The 23,305-nt window shown below is 40.5% G+C and overlaps 2 pseudogenes; both read right to left on the reverse strand.

Moving 5' to 3' along the window:
- Window positions 1-609, reverse strand: LOC132269935 (heat shock cognate 70 kDa protein-like; annotated as a pseudogene).
- Window positions 610-1,879: 1,270 nt separating this feature from the next.
- On the reverse strand, window positions 1,880-22,840 carry LOC132270961 (heat shock cognate 70 kDa protein 2-like; annotated as a pseudogene).
- Between the last annotated feature and the right edge of the window lie 465 nt (window positions 22,841-23,305).

Here is a 23,305-nt window from a genome sequence, read left to right on the forward strand (position 1 = left end):
TGCATGTCTTCACACACATACAATTTCATGTAAGAAAATAAAAAATAATAAAAAAATAAAAAATAATAAAAAAAAGGTTGCGCAAGTAAGCTATGGTTTGTTCATGTAACCAAGAACAAACTCCTGATTGCGTAAAAAGGCTTAGTAGTACTTAATCAACCTCCTCAACGCTTGGGCCTGATCCACTTCCACCGGCTGAGGGTCCATCTTCAGCCATGGAAATGGTGAGGTTGCGGATGCTCTCAAGTTCCTTCCTGTCCATCCACTGTATGGCCTCATCAATAGAATCCTCGATCTCCGCCACGTCTGCCTGTGAGAGATTACCAGTTTTCCTCATCTTATACGCACAATTCTCCAAAGTATTCTTGACCTCAGCCCTTTTCTTGTAGTCCTCATCTTCAGACTTGTACTTCTCAGCTTCCTGAAGCATCTTCTGAATCTCTTTCTTGGACAACCTGTTCTCTTCATTAATGATAGTGATCTTGTTCTTTTGACAGTGGTCTCGTCCTCAGCCGAGACATTCAAGATACCATTGGCATCAATGTCAAAGCAGACTTTGTGTAGATACCTGTTTCTCAAAGATAGTTGAATAGTCAAAGGACCTGAGATAGATCACTAAAACAATGCGAGGAAACACAGAAGAACTGAAAAAAAAAAAACGAACAGAAGATAGTTGGGTCTATAATGACCCGGTCATTTTTCTTACTTTCCTTTTTCTCAAATTTTACGGATAAATTTTTTTCGTTGAATTTTCTTTTCCGAGTTCGGTTTCTCATCACTTGGTATCGTCTCAAGTGCTCGGAAATGATTTCCAAGATTCTTTCCTTTGGATTGACAACTTCCTTAAAGGACCGCGTCATTTCTACATTTTAATTTTTTTTTTTGACACTATTCACTTTTCGTCTTTTTCCCCATGTGTCACTTTTTGGTACAACCTCACTTTTCATGTCTGGAGTTGATTTTTGACTTCGTGAGTTTTCATTCTAGTTGATTTCCTCAAAACGCGTAACTTTACTTTTGGAGAAAAACTCGTCTGTTGTTTCTTTTTCCCGTGTGGGCGTGAATGAAAGAATTCTTCAGAAACATTTATGTTTCTTGAGGTGTTTTTCATAAATATCTTTTGAAGATATTTTAATTCGAAGATTTTTAAGAAAATATTTTTGGAAAATATTTTCATTCTGACCAGTTTTACAGATATCTTTTTTTAAGGGGCTATTGTGCAATTAATGAAAGTTATTGCAAAATGCCTCATTTTGAGTCTGGATTCTCGTACGGGATTCATTTTCACATTTTGTCAAGTCGTGTACTCTTAGAATTTTCTTCCGGTTGTTTTCTCCAATTTTAAAGTTTTCGGCCCCGATTGCAGCCGAACTTGTTCGGGGCATATCTCTCTGTTCGGAACTCGCACTGTGTAATTAGATTACATGAAAGTGCTTGGGAGCCTTCCAATAGACATCATAAACATTTTCGTTGTGACTTGCATAAAACATTAAGCCATTTAAGCTAACTACGTAATCGGATTCACTAAAAAAAAAAAAAAAGGTAAACTTAATATTTATTTTATATAAATATAAATTTTAATAAATAACCGGGCTTAATCCATTTAAACCTGCGTAACCAGATCCAAAAATCTCTTCTCAATTGCAAACTCTTGTGGGCCCTAGTTTATTGTGCTTAAACTAAAGATCTCAGGACTTTTGGAACTAAATTTAATTTTAGGACCTTGGCAACTAAATTAAATTTCAGAACCATCCCTAAAAAGCCAATATTGTTGTTAATTGGACTTGTAGTTTTGTTGTTATTTGGACTTGTTTATTTTGATGATTATTACTTGATTTTATTGAAATTGCAAAAATGATTGATTACATATATAATCAAATTTTCTATGAATTAAAACCACTTGCTTGTAATTGGTTACAAACTGAACAAACCATTGCTTGTTTGGAGCTCTTCCAAATAAGTTATTGGACAAAAGGACAAATACAAAAACGAAAGAAAATATTATCAAAGAAAAACTTATCTCCATTAAAATAGATCCATCAACCAGAAAATAATAGACTTCCCACCAGTAAAATCCCTCAAAACAACCGCTACCCAAAACATCAAACAACAAAAATATAAAGCATAATCTCCTCAATCTTAGGGCCTGCACCACTTCCATTGGCCGAGGGTCCATCTTCAGCCATGCCACCAGCCATGTCGGGTCCGCCACCAGCCTGGTACATCTTGGCAATGATGGGGTTACAGATGCTCTCAATCTCCTTCATCTTGTCCTCAAACTCATCTGCCTCTCCAAGCTGGTTTCCTTCCAACCATTGAATGGCCTCGTCAATAGCATCCTCAATTTTCTTCTTGTCTTCGGGTGAGAGATTAGAACTGATCTTTTCATCCTTCACAGTGTTCCTCATGTTATAGGCGTAATTCTCCAAAGCGTTCTTGGCCTCCTCCTTTTTCTTGTGCTCCTCATCTTCAGACTCGTACTTCTAAGCCTCCTGAACCATCTTCTCAATATCTTCCTTGGACAACCTCCCCATGTCATTGGGGATAGTGATCTTGTTCTTTTGACTAGTGGTTTTGTCCTCAGCTGAGACATTCAAGATACCATTGGCATCAATGTCAAAGCAGACGGTGATTTGCGGAACACCTCTAGGGGCAGGAGGGATGCCAGAGAGCTCGAATTTGCTCAACAAGTTGTTGCCTCTTGTTCTTGCTCTCTCTCCCTCATACACTTGGATCAGCACACCGGGCTGGTTATCAGAGTAGGTAGAGAACCCCTGCTCCTTCTTGGTAGGAATTGTAGTGTTTCTTGGAATCAAAACAGTCATGACTCCTCCAACAGTTTCCAAACCTTGGGACAGCGGGGTTACATCCAACAGTAACAGGTCCTGGACCTTCTCATTGCCTTCACCACTCAAGATTGCAGCTTGCACAGCAGCACCATAAGCAACGGCCTCATCTGGGTGAATGCTCTTACACAGCTCTTTCCCGTTGAAGAAGTCCTGCAATAGATGCTGAACCTTTGGAATTCTAGTAGAGCCACCGACAAGGACTACGTCGTGGACACTGCTCTTGTCCATTTTGGCATCCCTCAAACACTTTTCAACACTCTCCACACACTCCCTAAAGAAATCCATGTTTAGGTCCTCAAATTTGACACGAGTAATGCTTGGGTGGAAATCAGTTCCCTCATACAATGAATCAATCTCGATGGTTGTCCAGATAGCTGATGAAAGAGTCCTCTTCGCCCTCTCACAAGCAGCTCTCAACCTCGTAATAGCTCTAGGGCATCCACTGATGTCTTTGTTGTGTTTTGTCTTGAATTCCTGAACAAAATGGTTCACCATGCGGTTATCAAAGTCTGCTCCTCCAAGGTGAGTGTCACCATAAGTCGCCTTCACTTCAATGACACCAGTCGCCTTAATGGTAACGAGAAACATCAAAAGTGCCACCGCCAAGGTCAAAGATAAGCACATTCTTCTCGCCCATACTTGCAGCTCTCCTGTCAAAACCATAAGCAATTGCAGCAGCAGTGGGCTCATTGATGATACGAATGACATTGAGACCAGCAATGACTCCGGCATCCTTAGTGGCCTGACGCTGAGAGTCATTGAAATAAGCAGGGACAGTGACAACTGCATTCTTAACCGTGAAGCCGAGATAGGCCTCAGCAATATCACGGATCTTAGTGAGAACAATGGATGAGATCTCTTCAGCAACGAACTTTTTCTCCTCTCCCTTGTAGTTTACCACAATCATTGGCATATCACTAGACCAGCAATGACCTTGAATGGCCAGTTCTCCATATCACCCTGAACTGATGCATCACTGAACTTCCTAGCAATCAAAAGTTTAGCATCTGCAATTCAAAAAAACACAAGACTTTAGGAACCAAAAAACAGATTAAAGCAATAAAAAGTCCAAATATTATCTCTCTCCCATCATCAATATTCATGTGTCATCTATGATCAATAAAATATATCACACTAGGTTTTTTACATTGTTATATCAATTTTTCCTTTCCGTGCTGAAATGACCACTGCAAGAATGAATAACAAACCAAGCAGGAAAAAAAAAAAAAAAACACATTTAGAACGGACCAAAATGAAGTAAGTATTACTAATGTGAATTAGTTTAGATGGTATGATCTCTCTTTTCAAAAATTAGAGATTGATAAATCATGCTAGTAAGGGTGCCTGTGTTTGCTTGAACATTTAGAAAAAATTAAATATTGGAGTATTAATGCTAAGCCAACATACTTCTGTACAAATATTCCTACTATTTTGAGCCAATCAATCCAATTGGTAACCGAACTTCACTAAATTTATGCAAATGTTCCCTACAGCCAATATAATTTTTTGGAAAATGCTAATTCTGACAACTACTGTTCACTCGAAAAAAATCACAGTATGCGTTAATATTAGATTGGTCCAACTGGCGCACCGTCCCCTTCCCCTTTCTTCGTCTCAGCTTTACTCTCTCATCTATCTCTTTCAATCATCTCATCTCTCTGCCGAGAATCGACGGATGGTCTCCACAAGTGCCATTCAACGGATTCACCGTCTGGCCACACTCTCCTCGATCACCGGATTCACCGTCCGGCCAGACTTTCCTCGATTACCGGATTCACCGACGGATGGTCTCAACCAGTGCAGTACTTCGCTGAGACAAAGCAGGTGTTGCTTTGCTGAATCAATCGCCGTGGTTATAGGTTCAATTGTTAGTGATTTCCTCCTTTCTATAATGCTGACCACTGTGGTTATAGATTCAATTTCATGAACTTCGTAAACAGAGTGTTGGTGGGTTTGTTGGAGACCGAGTTGACTGGGCAGCGAGGCAGAGCCACGGCCGAATCCGGAAATCCCGGCAGGTTGACGGGAAGATAAGAGAGAATAGCCGACGACCTCACGGTGCAGAAGGCGAGCTAATAGGGAATGTCGCTAGAGAGGCGGTTAGCGGAGAGGTTGAGAACGACGAGGTTGACAAAGACCTCGATGCCGACAACAATGGCTTCGATTTGGGTGGAGAGTTGGTAGGCGACTATGTTGGCTTGGACCCATTTGTAGGTGAATGACTGGTCAGCGATGGAGGAGAGGGTCTCTGTTGGGGAGTGCGACGGTGACGGTGAATAACTGGTCTGCGACAACGGCGGAATCAGATCTCGTTGGCCTAAAGGTTCAGTTGGCGGAGGAATGTTTGTCGGAAAGATGGGTTCATTGCCGATTGTTAGAGAGAGAAAGAGGAGAGAGAGAGAGAAAGGGCGGGTTCAAGGCGCGAAAAAAAAAAAAAAAAAGCCCACGTAAGACAGCCACGTTCGACAATCGTTAGCTGTCGGTGAATAATGATCCGGCAGTGTATCACCACTCTAAAATTTATATATATAGGGAAAAATAATAATAATTTATTATATATTTGTGGAGGGCAAAATTTCCCTCCAATAAGAATGAGACACGTCACCATTATACAAATCTGTATTTAGGAGATCTTAGAAGCCCATCCGGATCAAGCCCAAGTTACGTTGTGCTTTAACCCATTATCATTTATGTTAGGCCCCTAAAGCCAGACAAAAGTACCGATCCGCCCAACATCACCGCTGTTGAAGTTTTGATCCATTAGTCAAGTCACTTACACCAAACCGCATCCGGCCTAAGTATAATTAAATATGGCTCAGTCCTATTTAACAAAGGAGTCAACCCGGAAGGAAAGTTTTTATACAAAGCAAATTCTACATAGGAAATATCATATAATGGAAAGAACTCTATTTGTAAAGAAAGTCATATATAGAAAGAATTGGAGGACAAGCAACGCGAGTCCTACCATAATTCTACCAATTTTTGTGTATAAATAGAGGCCTAGACCTCCAATAAAGGGGCAAGCAATTCAATTCTTCAATAGACACTGTTCTTGTTTAGTCTTATTGTGTGTTGAGTGTGTTGTATTATTTTCTCTCGATCGTAATTGGTTGAGCGAAATTTTGCACCTACACTTTGGCACCATCTGTGGGAACGTGTGCAAATATATTCCCACTCTTGTTTCACAGGTGAATCCTGCAACTACCATCCAGAATGTCGAACGGAGGATCTTCAACGGATCAACAAACGGAGTTGATGCAGAAGATGCGTGAAGAGTTTTTACACCAGTTTGACGTACTTCGTCAGGCAAACGAAGCAAGCGTGGCTCAGATCGCCTTGTTTTAACAACAGAATAACACTCTGCAAACGGCGATGGCTCAGTTGGCACCACCGCCACCAATGGGTGACACAGCAGCACCCCCTAATCAGAATATTCCTCTGATTACCGGGCTTCCACCTAATGGTGCACGACCCAATGAGGCTTAGCCGAATGAGGTTCAGCAACAATAGAGGGCAAGATCCGAGGCTGTGGCTTCAGACAATGTCCCTCGTCGCACGCAGGACGAGCAAGTCGAATCCAGCTATAAACTCACTGTGTGGTCTAATGGAATTCTAGATGGTGCAGGTGTTCAGGATGCCTTTGATGAGAAATGACTCCTGAAGATTTAGACACCTGCTGAGATGGCTAGGGAACACAAAATTCCTTGGTCAAAACTCCTTTCACTGACGATGTGTACCTGGTTGAGAGGCCCAAGAAATTTACCATGCCTTCTTTCACCCAGTTTGATGGAATGGGGGATCCTTCTCGGCACCTAGATCATTACGCTCAAAAGATGGCTTTGGATAATCGTAATGACCCTTGGATGTGTAAAGCTTTTCCTACCAGCTTGACAGGAGCAACACTAGAGTGGTTCAGGAATAGACCGTATAAGTCCATCCTGGATTACGTAACTCTATGCACCATGTTCCTGGCACAGTATTGCGGAAATAAGAAGCAAATGAAGAGCATTGCCAACCTCTTCACCGTAAGGCAAAAGAAGGGGGAAACATTGCAGGATTTCTTATCAAGATTCAACATGGAAGCCTCAGAAATAGCAGATTGTCATCCCGCGACTGCTATAGAGACATTTAAACTTGCGATGATTCAAGGGACGAAGTTCCACACTTCCTTGGTCAAATATTCTCCTTCCGACATGCAGACCCTCAATGCCAGGGCCCAGATCAACATTCGACTCGAGGAAAATATAGTCCACCGAGCGCAGCACGCCGCCCTCGTGACGGTGTAGAACAAGCCTCGAGAAAGAATTCCAAATTTAAAGATTCAGAAAAGCCAGCGTACCTCAACGCCGATCACCCAGGCACCTGAGAAGAGGCAAAGGGTAGAGGAGGGATTTACGCCTCTCCGAACTACCTTGGCTCGGCTCTTCCAAGAGAATAAGATGAAGTTCACAACCCCACAACCAATAAAGTAACCCCTGGAGCAAAGGGACAAAAGCAAACATTGCACTTATCATCAAGATTATAGGCATTCAACTAATGATTGCGGATCCCTTAGGCGACAGGTGGAGAATATGATCGCCAGAGGTGAGTTGGCTGATTACCTCATAACAAAGGAGTATGCAAAGCCCCGCGAGGTCTATCCCGCAAGGTGGAAGGTACGCAAGTAAAAGTCATTCATGCAATACATGGTAGGTCTGAAGATGATCAAGAGTCCGAGGGGGTATACGAATCCAGATTGAGGGTAGCCCACAAGCTTAGGAAGATATCCTCGGTCAATGCTATCACTTTGGGTAGCATCAGTATTGGATTCAGAGATGGTGACCTATCCAGAGTTCAACTCCCCAACGAGGATCCATTGGTCATCAGTCTTTTAGTGGCCAATTGTATGATCAAGAGGGCTTTGATAGATCCAGGAAGTAGTGCCAACATCATCAGAAAAACGGTCTTTGAGCAGCTAGAGATCCCGTCATCATCTATTCGACCTACCTCTAGCCCGTTGATGGGATTCGATGGCACAAGAGTAGATCCCCTTGGAGTAATAGACATGTCCGTAACTGCGGCGAAGAGGACTCTGAAGGAGAACTTTGTTTTAACAGAAATTCATCCTCTTATAATCTCATCATGGGAAGAGGCTGGATACACCGAATGAGAGGAGTTCCATCCACCCTTCACCAGGTGATGCGGTACTTATCTCCGGACGGAAAAGAAGTGATTAATCTATGGGGTGATCAAGTCGCTGCGAAGGAATGCTATCTATTGACACAAGCTGAAGCAAAGAAAATGTCTACTTAGCAGCAACAGGGTGTGGCTTCCAAAAGTATACCCAAATAGCAATTATAGAGCCCTCTACCCAAGTATCTTAAGGTAGAGGAGGAAGAGGAAATTGCCAAGCCCACTGATGAGACCCTTGAAGCCGTGGAAGTTATCCTCGGCGACCCTCAGAAGGTCACTTATTTAGGCTCTTCCTCCACGTCCGGAGAAAAGGAGGCGTTAATTGATGTGATTCGGACATGGTAGGAATCGATCCTTTAGTTGCCTGCCATAGCCTAAAGGTGGATCCGGAGTTCAAACCGATTAAGCAGAAACACCGAAGGTTTTCCCCCAAACGCAATCCCATTATAACTGAAGAAGTGAACAAGTTGTTGCAAGCAGGTTTCATTCAAGAAGTACAATATCCACAGTGGCTGTCAAACGTGGTGGTCATACAAAAAAAGAATGGAAAGTGGAGGGTTTGTGTAGACTATACCAACCTTAACAAAGCTTGCCCTAAAGATAGCTTCTCTCTGCCCAAAATAGATCAGATGGTTGATGCTACCACCGGCTACGAGAGGCTAACATTCCTTAATGCATACTCTGGATACAATCAAATTCCTATGAACCCTGAAGATGAAGAGAAAACGGCTTTCATTATAGAAAATGGGACTTATTGTTACAGGGTCATGCCCTTCGAACTGAAGAACGCTGGGGCTACTTATCAACGTCTTGTCAATAAGATCTTTGACAATCTTTTGGGAAAGACAGTTGAAACATATATAGATGACATGGTGGTCAAAAGCGTGAAGAAGGAAGACCATCCGAAGCATCTCCAGGAAGTTTTCAATACCTTGAAGAAGTACAATATGAAGCTGAATCCATCCAAGTGCTCCTTTGCGATGTCATCAGGTCAATTCCTTGGCTACATAGTGAATAAAAGAGGGATAGAGGTAAGTCCGGCTCAGGCTAAGGCCTTCATCCAAAATCAGGAACCAAAAAATCGTAGGGAGGTACAAGTTCTTACTGGTCGGATTGTAGCCCTCAGCCGGTTTATATCCCGATTGTCAAATAAGTGCAAACCATTCTTTGATGCTATAAGATCTAAGAATAAAGATATATGGGGACCTCAGCAGCAGGAGACCCTCAGCCAGTTGAAAGGTTATATGGCCGAACCACCAATTCTATCCGCTCCAAAACCCGGGGAGGTTCTTATTATGTATTTGGTGATTTCTAATATAGCGACAAGTGCAGCATTGATTAGAAAGGAAGGAAAGAGGCAATATCCAGTCTTTTACACAAGTAAGACAATGACAGATACGGAGACACGATATAGCAAAGCAGAGAAAATCATCTTAGCCTTGGTCTATGCCAAGAGGAAGCTTCGGCATTATTTTAAATCTCACAGCATTATGGTACTCACCAACTATCCTATACGGGGTATACTCTCTAAGCCCGATCTATCTGGGAGAATTACCAAATGGGCTATCGAGCTCAGTTCCTTCGACATAACTTATGAGCAGAAGGTGTCGCACAAGGGACAAGCGTGGTAGACTTTCTTCTCGAATATAAAGACACTCCCGAAGAACCGAAACCCCCTGAACCACAGTGGGAGCTTCGGGTTGATGGTTCCTCGAATCAAACAAGTGCAGGTGTAAGGGTTGGTATGTCAACACCCAAAGGCACCAAGTTGCAGTAGTCTATTTGCATGAAATTCCCTACTACGAACAATGATGCTGAGTATAAGGCATTACTTGCGGGTCTTCGATTAGCTGGCAGTATCCAGGTACGTTGTTTAAAGGTTTTAAGTAATTCACAGCTTGTTATAAATGAAGTGACAGGTCAGTACCATCCCAAAGAGGAAAGAATGAAGGCATATAAATAAGCTGTAGAGAATTTTACACGGGGATTCGATCAAATCGAATTCTGTCAGGTACCTCGTGTTGAGAATGCCGAAGCAGATCAATTGGCCACAGCAGCGTCATCCTCAAATGAGGATCTGACTCAGATTGTGCCGATTGACGTCTTGGACGAGCCCAGTATTAACCCTCAGCAAGAAGTAGTGGTGATTCCAGTTATTCCTCGAGAACCATGCTAGATTGATCCATTGGAAGACTACCTCAAGCATGGAATTCTTCCAAACCAGAAGCCCGAAGCACGGAAGCTCCGACTCACTGTAGCTAAATATGCCATCATTAACAACCAGTTATACCGGAAGTCATTTTCAGGTCCTTACCTGAAATGTTTAAGCCCTACTGAGGCTCTTGTGGTGTTGAAACAAATCCATGATGGAGATTGCGGCAACCATTTTAGGGGTAGATCCCTTGCACATAAAGTTCTAACTCAAGGCTACTTCTGGCCATACATGGCCCAAAATGCAGAAAAGTATACTCGGAGATGTAACAAATGTCAACGCCACGGTCCCATAAAGCATCAACCTGCCGAAGATTTGCATGCAATGGCAAATCCATGGCCATTCGCATAATGAGGGATTAATATGGTGGGCCCTTTACCTAAGACCGTGGAACAAAAGGAGTTCGTGCTACTGGCTACAAATTATTTTACTAAATGGGCGAGGCCTACTCAAGTGTGACCCATGAGCAGGTAAAAAGTTTCCTTTGGAACAACATCATTTGCCAGTTTGGGGTCCCAAAAGTCATTATGATGGACAATGGTAAGAACCTCGACAATAAAAGTACAAGAAAATTCTTCGCTGAGCATGGAATTGTACAAAAGCTAGCTGCAGTCAGTCATCCACAAGGGAATGGACAGGCTGAAATAACTAATCGAACCATTTTCAGTTGTTTAAAGAAGAAGCTGGAGAAACTCAAAACAAAATGGTACGAGAATCTCCCTCAGGTGCTTTGGGCATACCGAACCACACCACGGCGGCCCATGGGGGAGAGTCCCTTTGCCATGACTTATGGATCTGAAGTTGTAATCCCGACCGAAGCGGCAGTTCCAACCCTTCGGACATCCTTGTTGCTTGAAGGAAATAATAATCAACAGCTCGAACGTAGTCTCGATCTCCTGGATGCAAAAAGGGATGTTGCAGCAATTAGACTTGCTTTATATCAACAGCAACTGCGCAACAATTATAACAAATGTATCAGATTCAGAAGCTTTGTGGTAGGCGATTAGGTTTTGAAGCAAGAGACAGCTCATGTAAAGAAACTAGAACCTAATTGGACCGGACCCTACAGGGTTACCAAAGTAGTAGGGAAGGGAACATATCGTTTGGCCGAGGCTGACGGACGTCCCATTGCGCGTCCTTGGAATGCAATACACCTTAAAAGGTATTTCCATTAGATAAGTTTGTCAATTTTGTTAAGAATTCTTCACAAATAAGGCTGCGTATGCCCACAGTCAACCAAGCTTTTCTTTATTTTGCTTCTATCATATTCAGTACGATTCTACTCCATTTATTTCTTTCCATAAAAATGGGGGCCATACCATTCTATGATTATGCAATTTTGCATCGTATTTTGCATTATGTAATTTTTATATAAAGAAATTTTCATACTACACTGTGAGTATGCAATTTTATGCATTTATGCAAAGCAATGTTGGAAGCAAGTTATTAAAAAGCATGCGTTTTGGCCTATGATTAAAACTCTCTGTCCCACATCGACAAAAAAGTATGAGTTACATTCTGTTATATATGGGAATATTTAAATAGTTGATTGCGGTGTAAGGAGGGCCCACTGGTATTAAAGGCTGTCAAGCTCAATACCAGAGGCATTCCTTACACTGACCTTTTTGACAAAATTTAGTTTATGTCCCACATCGGACAAAAATAGAAAAGAAATGTGGTTAATATATGCATAGTCCATTACATTTGGTTGCCAAGAAGGGAGTATCAATGAAAGAAAGTCTCCAAAGTAAACAAATAAGAAACTTCCCAGCCATTGTTACTCGCTTTCTTGGCCTGCTATCATTTTTGAGTCCTCAGCGTCATAATAAGTTAGTTGAAAAATATATATATATATATATATATATATATATGCAAACTTCTCCCCAGGCCTAACGCCGAGGACTAACCAACCCGCCTTGGACCCTAAGTGCCCAACTCAGCAAAACCTCCCCTTAGGCTCGGCGCCGGGGAGTAATTCATTCTCCTCGGACCCTAAGTGTCTGGCTCGGCAAAGCTCCCCTCAGGCTCAGCGCCGAGGAATAATTCATTCACCTCGGACCCTAGGTGTAACGACCCTAGATTTTTCAACCCAGTGTGTCCTGTGATGACCCGAACTGGATCCAAGATGCGCAAGCTAGAAACAAAACAATGGTCTCCCAAGGCACAACACACCTCTAAGACCCTAAGATGACCTTGCATGAGGTCACAGAACCCAAAGGAATAAGTGCAGAAGCAAGAGATCGGAAGGATAACAATTAAGCCCCGAGGGGCAAAATAGTTATTTCTGAGAATATAGATTTGGGTGCCACCGAGTACACCGCTGGAGAAACAATAAAAAACTAATCAAGATGGACTCAAGAATCACATGATTCGGAGTCCGGACGAATGAGAAACGGCAACATGAAAAAGAACGAGCACTTAAGGCTAAAAGGGTAAAATGGTAATTCTAAACTGAATTGAATACCCCCGTGTACACCATTGGATAGACAATGAAAAATTAACAAAGATGGACTCAAGAATCGCATGATTCGGAGTCCGAATGGCAAAGATATCAAGTCCTGAAGTCGAAGGGAAACCCTATCCTGGTTCGAACCAAATCCTGACACTACTTCACTAAAACTTGAATATCTTGAGCTACAAGAAGAATCTGAAGCTCTAAATAGTACCATTGGAAAGCTCATTTTGACGCGGTCAATTTAGACTCAAGAATGGACTAATTTGGAGTTAAAACGAGTGAGATACGGGTTGTTGAAGAAAAGTGTCCAGTGCAGGAACAATATCCGCGGGGGCCCACCAAAAACCTGCAAAGGCCCACCAAATACGGCAGAAAGTCGCGGGTGCCCGCCAAATGGGGCAGTGGCATGGGCTGGAACCTCAAAAACTGCAGGAATAGTGCTTTTAGCAGCAAAATGAACTTGCGATAAAGTTTTCGAGGTCTAGATGACATTATTCAGAAAAACACGAAGAAGAAACTCCCCCTAAAATCACATTTTCTATGTGACGCTATCAAGAATGGAATTTATTTTCCAAAGGAAATACCTAAAATGCCCTTAAGCAAGATTTTTCAACAAAAAGGTGAAATGAATCCGTAGGAGGCTCAAAACGCAAACGAAATGGTTTTTCATGAAAATGATCATGCACGCAAACGTAAATAGATATTTTGAGAGTGCGGGAATGGTCCACGGCTCCTAGAAATGGCCGAGTCAAAATCCGACCCCCCGACGGCCAAAAAGGCAAAAATGAACTTGAAATAGAGATTTTGAAAACCAAAATTATAGAACGGAGTCAAATAACCATTTGGCCCTTAGCGACACTTCATACAAGATTAATGAGACCCTATGGAAGAATGAAAACAGAATTCTGACACCCAATACAACCATGGCAAAACAATAACTTGGCATTTTTCAATATTCTCATATTATTTCATCAAGTCAAAATTTACATTGGATACAAGATACATGATATTGGCCTCCGGCCTTATTTCATACATGTCAAATACAATACAAAGGGTGTATTTATGTACACATTACATCTATGGAGTTAAATAATACAAGTTTGACATATAAGTCTACAAATGACATTTCATGCTAACATTTGCATGAAATGGAAACTTGAAAGCTACACGACATCCAAGGAATGCTAAGCATCACGAACCAAGTCTTCATACCTGAAATATGCCCCAGTAACTTTGGGGTGAGCAACATAAAGCTACTCGTAGGAAATGAGCATGCATCGACCTAGCGTTTTACAATTTATCACCTTAAGGTGAAACATGTTAAAGGGGCTCATGCCACCTAACGTCTATGTTAAAGTGAGACTCAGGGAACATCCTAAGCTACCCTAGAACATAAATTAACAAGAATCATGATATACACACGTATATGAAATAAATTAAGATTGGGATAATCCACAGAACACGACAAGAAGGATGCTTGAGTATAGATCAACATGAATTGCATTTTCAATACAATTTAACAAGGTTCAGAATAGTCCATACGACACGATAAGAAGAATACTTGAAATTAAGGACAGGGCATAATATCTATGCAACAGAACAAAGTTAGAACATTTCATGAAACACGAAAAGTTATAGATTAACATGAATCATATACAGCAATGCAATTTACAGGATTGGGACATACCAATTAACACGATAGGGATAATACACGAAATCAAGAACATGGCACAATATCTATGCAATTAACAAGATCAGAACATTCTGATTAACATGATAAGAGTTATACAAGGATTCAAGAATAAGGCATAGTATCTATGCAAGTTAAACACGGATTCAAGAACAAGGCATAATATCTATGCAAGTTAAACACAGATTCAAGAACAAGGCATAATATATATGCAACTAAACAATGATGAAACATTTCATGAAACATGAAAAGAGTCATACATGAAATCAAGAACAATGCATAATTTCCATGCAAGTAAACAAGATTGGGGCATTCCAATGAACACGACAAAAAAGAATACATGATAACAAGGATAATGCATAATATCTACACAAGTTGACAAAGTTGTAACAATTCACATACCACGAAAAGAGTTATAGATGGAATCAAGAATAAGGCATAATATCTATGCAATTAAACAAGGATGGGATATTCCATATAACACGAAAAGAATCTTAAATCTTCAAGGAATACAACACTTGAAATTTATGGAGTTAAATCACGAATGAAGCATAAAATCTATGCAATGAAACAAGATTAGAGCATTTCACATACACGACAAGTTTAAATCTTCAAGGAATAGCAACTTGAAATTTAAAGAGTAATATCAACCAATGTGGAAACTTGGATATCACCCGGATTAAAACTGTACTCTTGAGATCACTTTAGGGCTACTAACCCATGGGTACCTTTCCCCTAGGGCGCACTATAGTTTAGAGGGACAATCCCCCGTACTAGAACTAAGTCCTAGCCATGTCAATTGTTGATTGATATCCCAAGTCCCAAAATCAACAAGTTGTCCAAACCAAAATAGTATCAAGATACAAGACTTGCATTAAACCACATTTCATGCACAACCAAGATTTTGGAACACACATGTCATGCCCTAAGTTCTCAACTATGATGGCATGTGAAATATCAAGAAATCATGGTATGCATCAACATAGACTACAACCAAAATATATATAGCACATAGAATCCATTGATGTAAATATACCATAAGTATAAGATTAAGATTCAATTATTTGTTTAACAACTCTTGAACAATTAAATCATTCCAATGTAAGGGTGCAAGTTCATTAACTACATTAATAGGGCTAAGTTGCAACAAGTCATGATACATGATAAAAAGGCAAAAGCCCCATGAAATACAAGTCTAACTCATTAGAACCCTAAGTAGAAATTGATTAACCTAATTAATTAATTTCTCTAAAAATCAATGTTATTCAAAAATTCTCAAAATAATATATGTGAATGTCCATTTCATGGTGATTGCAAATATCACATCAATTTCACAAAGTGAGCAAGATAACATCATGTGGAATTTAATTAATCCTAAATTAATTAAATCTCTAATTTTCAAAAGTCACTCAAATGATCCCAAATAAATATATAACAAGCACTAAGTCATGGTCATACCATATATCAAGTCCAAAATGAGATACAAGCAATACACAATTTATTAGAATTTAAATCAAATTAAATTCATTAAATCTCTAGATTTGAAAACCTATTCAAATCATTCAAAATTAACATACAACAAAGATCAAGTCACGGCCATGCCATATACCAAGTCAAAAGTGAGTTATATGCAAGTTACAACAATCATTAATTTCTCAAATTAACAAAACACATACATACAACTTATATAAGCATCAATAGCATGCAAGATAGCAAAAATATAAACCTATAACATCCCCTACCTCACTAGAGAAGCGTCTCCCTAGAATCCAAGGCAAATAAACACAAAACGGCAAACCCTTCTAGGGTTATGAAGAGGAGAGTGAGAGGAACAAAAAGTGTTACAAGCTTCATGGTCTAAGGTGAGTGGAAGGCCCTCAAAAATCAAGGTCAAAGCTTAAGCATCAAGCTCCATCCATGGAGGCTAGGGTTTTCTTGTAAGGAAGAGAATGAAATAATGAAATGAAGTGTAAGTGGAGGAATTAGAAATCCTCCACTTACTATGTGATCTTACACCATGGTTAGCACACACAAGTCTTGGTCAATTGCACAAAAACCCTTCTTTAAAACCATAATCCCTAAGTGGCCCAAAAGTAATTTGCAAGACTAAATTTGGAGAATACAATTGTCACAAATCAATGGCTCCTTCCTAGGCTTAATCTCAAGCCTACACTTGTCAACCATCCAAGCCAACAAGTGCACTAATCCTAGGTCAACAAGTGGATAAATCTCCACCCTCCACATGTCATCATCCAAGGCATCAAAAGTGTCCCCACACAAATGTCAACAAGTGGACCAATGAGAGTGTGACACTTGTCACACTTTCTGAAAATTGCAAAAAGGTCCTTTTTAAAAATATCTTCCAAATTAAATTACAAAATGGTCCTTAAGACGAAAAATAATTACTTTCAGTAATTACACTGGTGACCCGAAAAGAAAGGAAAATTCCAAGGAAAGTGTGCATCCACACCCCTAAGGAAGAAAGTGCACAAATGGCATGCATTTCTAGGAAAGTAAAAACACACGTCTCTAAGAAATCATATATCATGAGTGCATGCAAAAGTGAAGCAAAACCAAACACGAAAAGTGAGGTTACGCCAACAAAGTGACAACCGAGAAAAAGACGAAAGATGAATAGTGTCAAAAAAATGAAAATGCGGAAATGACTCGGTCCTCAAAGGAAGTTGTCAATTCTAACGAAAGAGTCTCAGAAACCAATTCCAAGCACTCGAGACGATACTAAGTGACAAGAAACAGAACTCGGAAAAGAAAATTAAACGGGAAAAAAATTTCTCCGTAAAATTTCAGGAAAATAGAAAGGGAGGTAAATGACCGGGTTGTTACACTAAGTGTCCGACTCAGCAAAACCTCCCCTCAGGCTCAACGCCAGGGAGTAATTCATTCGCCTCAGACCCCAAGTGTCCGGCTCAGCAAACCTCCCCTCAGGCTTAGCGCCGGGGAGTAATTTATTCGCCTCGGACCCCAAGTGTCCGATTCAGCAAACCCCCCCTCAGGCTCAGCACCGAGGAGTAATTTATTCACCTCGGACCCCAAGTGTAAGTCTAAGAAAACCTCCCCTCAGGCTCGGCACCGGGGAGTAATTCATTCACCTCAGACCCAAAGTGTCCGGCTCGGCAAAACTCCCCTCAGGCTCAGCGCCGGGGAGAAATTCATTCGCCTCGGACCCAAAGTGTCCAACTCAACAAACCTTACTCTCACGCTCATATTCACTGATTCTAAGTTTGGTAATATAAGTCACGAGATTGTCCCACATCAAAAAACTACAAGAAGAAACAAGTATAAATATACTTGCTTTACACAAATCCATTTCAAGAAGGGTTCCCTTGACGGTTAAATCACCAAAGGAAAAAACAATCCTCTATTATCAGATAAACCGTTAGAGGAGATCTCTTCTTCACATCTTATTTATTTTGCTTCGGACTAAAACAGATAAGGAACCCTCAGGCAGGGTACTTTTCTTCAAAAAAAAAAAAAAAATCTCATCTAACAGAGTGTGTACAATATCAAAAGCATATAAGCATACTCAGTCGAAACAGAATAAAAGTGACACAGCTTAAGAAACAAGGTTATATCATTCATGTTTATCATTCACCTCAATTGTTTCATTACAAAAGAAAAAAAAAAAAGGGAAAAAAAGTTACTCGATCCTACTTCCTCTTCGGATCAAACGAGGTAGATTCAAAAGCATCTACCACAGCTGGACTTACAGGTGGAGGATTTGATGGGCCAGTTGTCGAAGTGGAGACACTTGGAGCTGAAGAGACCTTGGGATGAGCTTTCACCATCTCAGCAAAAAGAACTTCAGCTTTCTGAGCCTTCGGACCCTCATCATAAGGGAAAGACACTCCCATATGAGCATCAAAAGCCTCGGGATCTGTTGTTCCCCTGAACCTTGATTGAAGCCGGACCTGAAGGCCTTGCCGCTAGATAAGCTCACCAAACTGGAGTAACGACCTTGCATCTGCCTCCCGACAATGATGCAGGTGCTAAGGGCATCATTCAAACGCTGGACTTCAGCCTCTAGCGATTCCATTTTTGCATCAGAAGTAGCCAGATGCTTCTTATAAACATCCCGAGCCTCATATGCAATTTGTGCATTTGCAATGGCATGGGATGCCTTCTTCTCAGAATTGCTGTGGCACAAAGAGCCATGGTGTGATACAGGCCCTGCGTTATCAAGATAAAGACAATAACAATGTAAGAAAATTTGTAAGATAATTATGACAATAGAAAAGAAGGAATGAGCAAAGCTCTATGGCTCAAACAGGGGCAGATGGGAGTAGCTGTTCCAACCCCATTCTACCAATAATTTCTTCATCCTTAGGGAGCCACATTCCCCGAGCAACGGCCAGTGCTGCAGATGGGTCAGTGATCATAGAATCACCAACATGGAGGATGAACTTATCAGCCCTCGAGAAAGAAGGAGTCCAAGGTGCCCCAGCCTCAGCAAGGACGTAAGCACTGACCTCGTCTTCAGGGTTAATCTCTTCAGCTTTCTTCCCTTTGCTTTTTGGGTTAGAAGCACCATTGGGTTTCGTAGTTAAAGAAGAGTTCAGCCTCGCCTTTTTGTTCAAGAGGACTTCGTCAATCCTTCTCCTGTTCATTTGAGCGCAATATAGTCAACGGGGCACTCTCTGCAGCCTTCCTCATCAAGGCTTCAGCCCTCTGTTTTTCTTCCTCAGTCATGGGGAAGCTGTCAAATGATGGAAGTGAGAGGTCCATGAGATCAACGGCTATAGCTCTAGAAGCAACTGCTTTAAGATTTGCAGAAGTAAGCAAGTTCTCAACTGAAGGAGGGTCGTTCCAAACCTGCCCTTCCAGGAAGGAAAACCTCTTCTTGGCAACCGAAGAAGGAAATGTCGCTAAAGAAATACCAAGAAACTCATAAATATATCGAAAGAATAAGACTCGACATGGGAAACAACCAGAACAATCTTCATGAAGAAATGGGGGATGTTCTATACCTAACTTCCCGAACTTGTGAGGGATTGGGAGTTTGCTCGATTGGGGCACTGCCCATCTCCCTTTAACAATTATCATCCTCTCTTTCCACTTCTTCTCAGAAGTAGGGAGGTCTGTACAAATCCTTTGGTGCAAGGGGGAGGTGAAAAAGAAACGACCAGGTTCGGTCCCGTGCTTAGAAATTGAATAAGTAATCAGCAAGTCAGCCAGAGTCAGGTCAAGACTCTCTAGCCATCGGCGAATAAGGAGTGCCGAGATTACTCGAAGGAAGTTAGGGTTTACTTGCAGGGGTGCAATCCCTAATTTGTTAAAGACTAGGTGGTAGAAAGGATGAAGGGGGAACCTAAGAGCGTTGAAATGCCCAACAGAGAGGAGTAACTCGTCTTCTCCGATGCCCTCGTCGGCTCAAATATCGGCACCCTTGGGATATTCCGCAATTTCTACCCCCTCAGGAATCTCAAACTCTTCCATTACGGATTCAATGGAGAACGGGATACGACGAATAGATAAAATTGCATTCCTTTCTTCCTTAGTGAAGATATTATCTGACCCAGAGGTGGATGTTTCAGCCTGGATCAGGGAAGCATCCAGTTGATTAACCGAGTCATTTGCAGGCTTAGGGAAGTTCAAAACCCTAGGAGGGGGAACCCTAATGAGATTAGGGGAAGACGAGGGCGTGGACACAGAATCTACGATCTCTATACGCTCAGGAGTAGTCGAAGTACTCATAATGTAATATTGGAACAAGGGAAAGAAGAACTAACCTGGAGATATGAGAGTATGAAGAACGCAGTAGACAGAATGAGCACACTGAGAACAAAAGCGAGTCTTGAAGAAGCCCTTGAGTCAGAATAACAATAGACGCGAATGGAAATGCCTCGTGCAAGAATGGTAACTACACGACTTAAATTCCCCTTTAATTAGGAGCCGTAACCCAATTAAAGTGGAATTGGGGGCAAAGTGTGGAGGGAAAAATTTCCCTCCAATAAGAATGAGACACGTCACCATTATACAAATCTGCATTTAGGAGATCTCAGAAGCCCATCCGGATCAAGCCCAAGTTACGTTGTGCTTTAACCCATTATCATTTATGTTGGGCCTCCAAAGCTAGACAAAAGTACCGATCAGCCCAACATCACCGCTATTGAAGTTTTGATCCATTAGTCAAGTCACTTACACTAAACTGCATCCGGACCAAATATAATTAAATATGGCTCAGTCCTATTTAACAAAGGAGTCAACCCAGAAGGAAAGTTTTTATACAAAGCAAATTCTACATAGGAAATATCATACAATGGAAAGAACTCTATTTGTAAATAAATTCATATTTTGAAAAGAATTGGAGGATAAGCAATGCGAGTTATACCATAATTCTACCAATTTTTGTGTATAAATAGAGGCCTAGACCTCCAATAAAGGGGCAAGCAATTCAATTCTTCAATAGACACTGTTCTTGTTTATTCTTATTGTGTGTTGAGTGTGTTGTATTATTTTCTCTCGATCGTAATTGGTTGAGCGAAATTTTGCACCTATAATATCCATTAGTAGAAAGTTGGGCTGCAAACGAGCTGAGCCGAGCCGTTCGCGAACTACTCTGGCTCGGCTCGTTAATTACTCGGCTCGAGCTGGGCTCGTGAATAAGTGAATCGAGCTCGAGCTGAATTATGAGGCTTGATTTATAAACGAGTCGAGCTTGAATATCAATAGGTTCGACTCATTTGTTCATGAACCGTTCACAAACTAGGCTCGATAATATGTTTATGAACATACTCGATTATAATATAAATATATTTATATTATATATATATACATACCACCAATTATTATTATTATTATATATATATATATACACAAAAGTATTGAACGTCTTTGAAATCTGCCACCATGCCATTATAGACTTCTTAGTCTAAAAATTAGAGTACTCAATTTTTCAAACCTGCTGCTAGCCTGCCACAGGTACCCATCACCCATGTGATCCACACACCCTTTTTCTCATCAGCCTACATCCATCATAGTCTAGAACTTAGGTTGTCACAGTCAGAATATCCACGTGATGCACTGATACACAACAAAAATTGAAACCCACTCCTCACTCTTCAAGTGTCTGATCTGAGATCTCATATTCATGATTTTACCATTTGACTAAAGAAATTGACTTACCTCCGGCTCATGTTTTAGGCTCTCAAGATGAGTTTATTTGCTTGATTGCTTCCCTATCCCTTCAGCAAAAATAGGTGGAAAGATCTGTTGTAGAACCATTGATTTGGTGTCCAAATCAGGGGGTCAAACAGGGGATCTTACTTTCTCAATTTCTCTACTCACACAACTGGTTCAGTTGCACATTTTGCCCCACAACAACGCCGATCATCTTCTTTGTAAGTCAAATTTTTTACTTGCTGACTTCTTTTATCTTCTCTCTCAAATATCTTTACATAAATTGGGTGTTTATTCTTACTGATTTGTTATACATACATATATATATATATATATACATATATATATATATATATATATATTTATTTATTTTATCTCTTCATCTATTGAACCTTTATGTATAAATTTAGGATTTTTTTTTCTTTGAAAGAGTTAGGGTTTTTTCTTTTTGAGAAAATTTGAACGTATCTCTCATTTACTTTATTAAATAGTCTGAAAATTATTTTATTCATAGTTTCTCTATTGCAAAAAAATAAATAAATAAATAAATAATAAAATAAAATAAAATTCATAGTTTCTTTTTATTAACTCTAAATTATTTGATGTTGCATATTCTTGATGCTACATTAGAATGTCTGAAAATATACAAAATAAGACACTAATCATTAATATTGAGGGCAATGAGGTTGACGAGCCGAACAAAACATTTGAAAAATCCAAAAGGAAGAAAACATCTCTTGTTTGGAACAAAGCATTCGAACGAGCTATCAAGCCGAGCTTGAATTTCTTTAATAATGGACAAGCCGAGCTTGAGCACTACCAAATGAGCTCGAGTCAAGCTCGAGCCTAGTTCGAGCACTATAGTTTCATGATCGAGCCGAGCTCAAACAAGCCCCTACTCGGCTTGGCTCAGCTCGATTGCAGCCCTAATAGAAAGGTAAAATCAGAATCACAGAAGCTAAATCCGAAATTAATTATTTACTATAAATGAAAACAAATATTTAGTGTTAATACCGATAAATTAAAATATATTAAAGACTAAACCTCTACTACATAATATACTTTTAAACAGTACTTAATAATTTAACACAAAATATGTTTGTATTTGTACCGAAGATGGTGTTGATAGGGTTGTCGAGGACTTGATACTTGGTGGCATCGCCGATGAGGCGCTCGGTGTTGTTGAAGGCGACGTAAGACGGTGTCGTGATGTTACCCTGATCGTTGACAATTATCTCGACGCGTTCACAGAATGGGCAAAACACTTCGACGCACGAGTACGTCGTCCCCAAATCTATTCCGATTGCCTGACCCATCCCTTTTCCGGCCAGCAGAATCCAATAAAAACTAGAGAGAGAAAGTGTAGCTGATTAGGGTCTAGATTGTTGAGGAAGAATTGAAGTGCCAGTTTCAATCTTATATGGATTCTTTTGATAATTGATAAGGATTATTGTAGAGGCAAAGCATGGCATCGTATTCTATCTGTCACTAACACTGTGAGGTTCTCTCTGTCAATTTATCATAACACTTCATTGAATCATTCATATACTTTTTGCCTGTACTAGAGAGAGAAAGTGTAACTGATTAGGGTCTAAATTGTTGAGGAAGAATTGAAGTGCCATTTTCAATCTTATATAGATTCTTTTGATAAGGATTATTGTAGAAGCAAAGCATGGTATCGTATTTTATCTATCACTAAGACCAAGAGGTTCTCTCGTTATTCTCTCTGTCGCTTTATCATAACACTTCATTGAATCATTCATATACTTTTTGCCTATACATTGACGCAG

This window comes from Cornus florida, unplaced genomic scaffold, assembly GCF_030987335.1.
Source record: "Cornus florida cultivar Cherokee Brave unplaced genomic scaffold, ASM3098733v1 CherokeeBrave_3.0.0_Hap2_Chr08, whole genome shotgun sequence".
NCBI lineage: Eukaryota > Viridiplantae > Streptophyta > Magnoliopsida > Cornales > Cornaceae > Cornus > Cornus florida.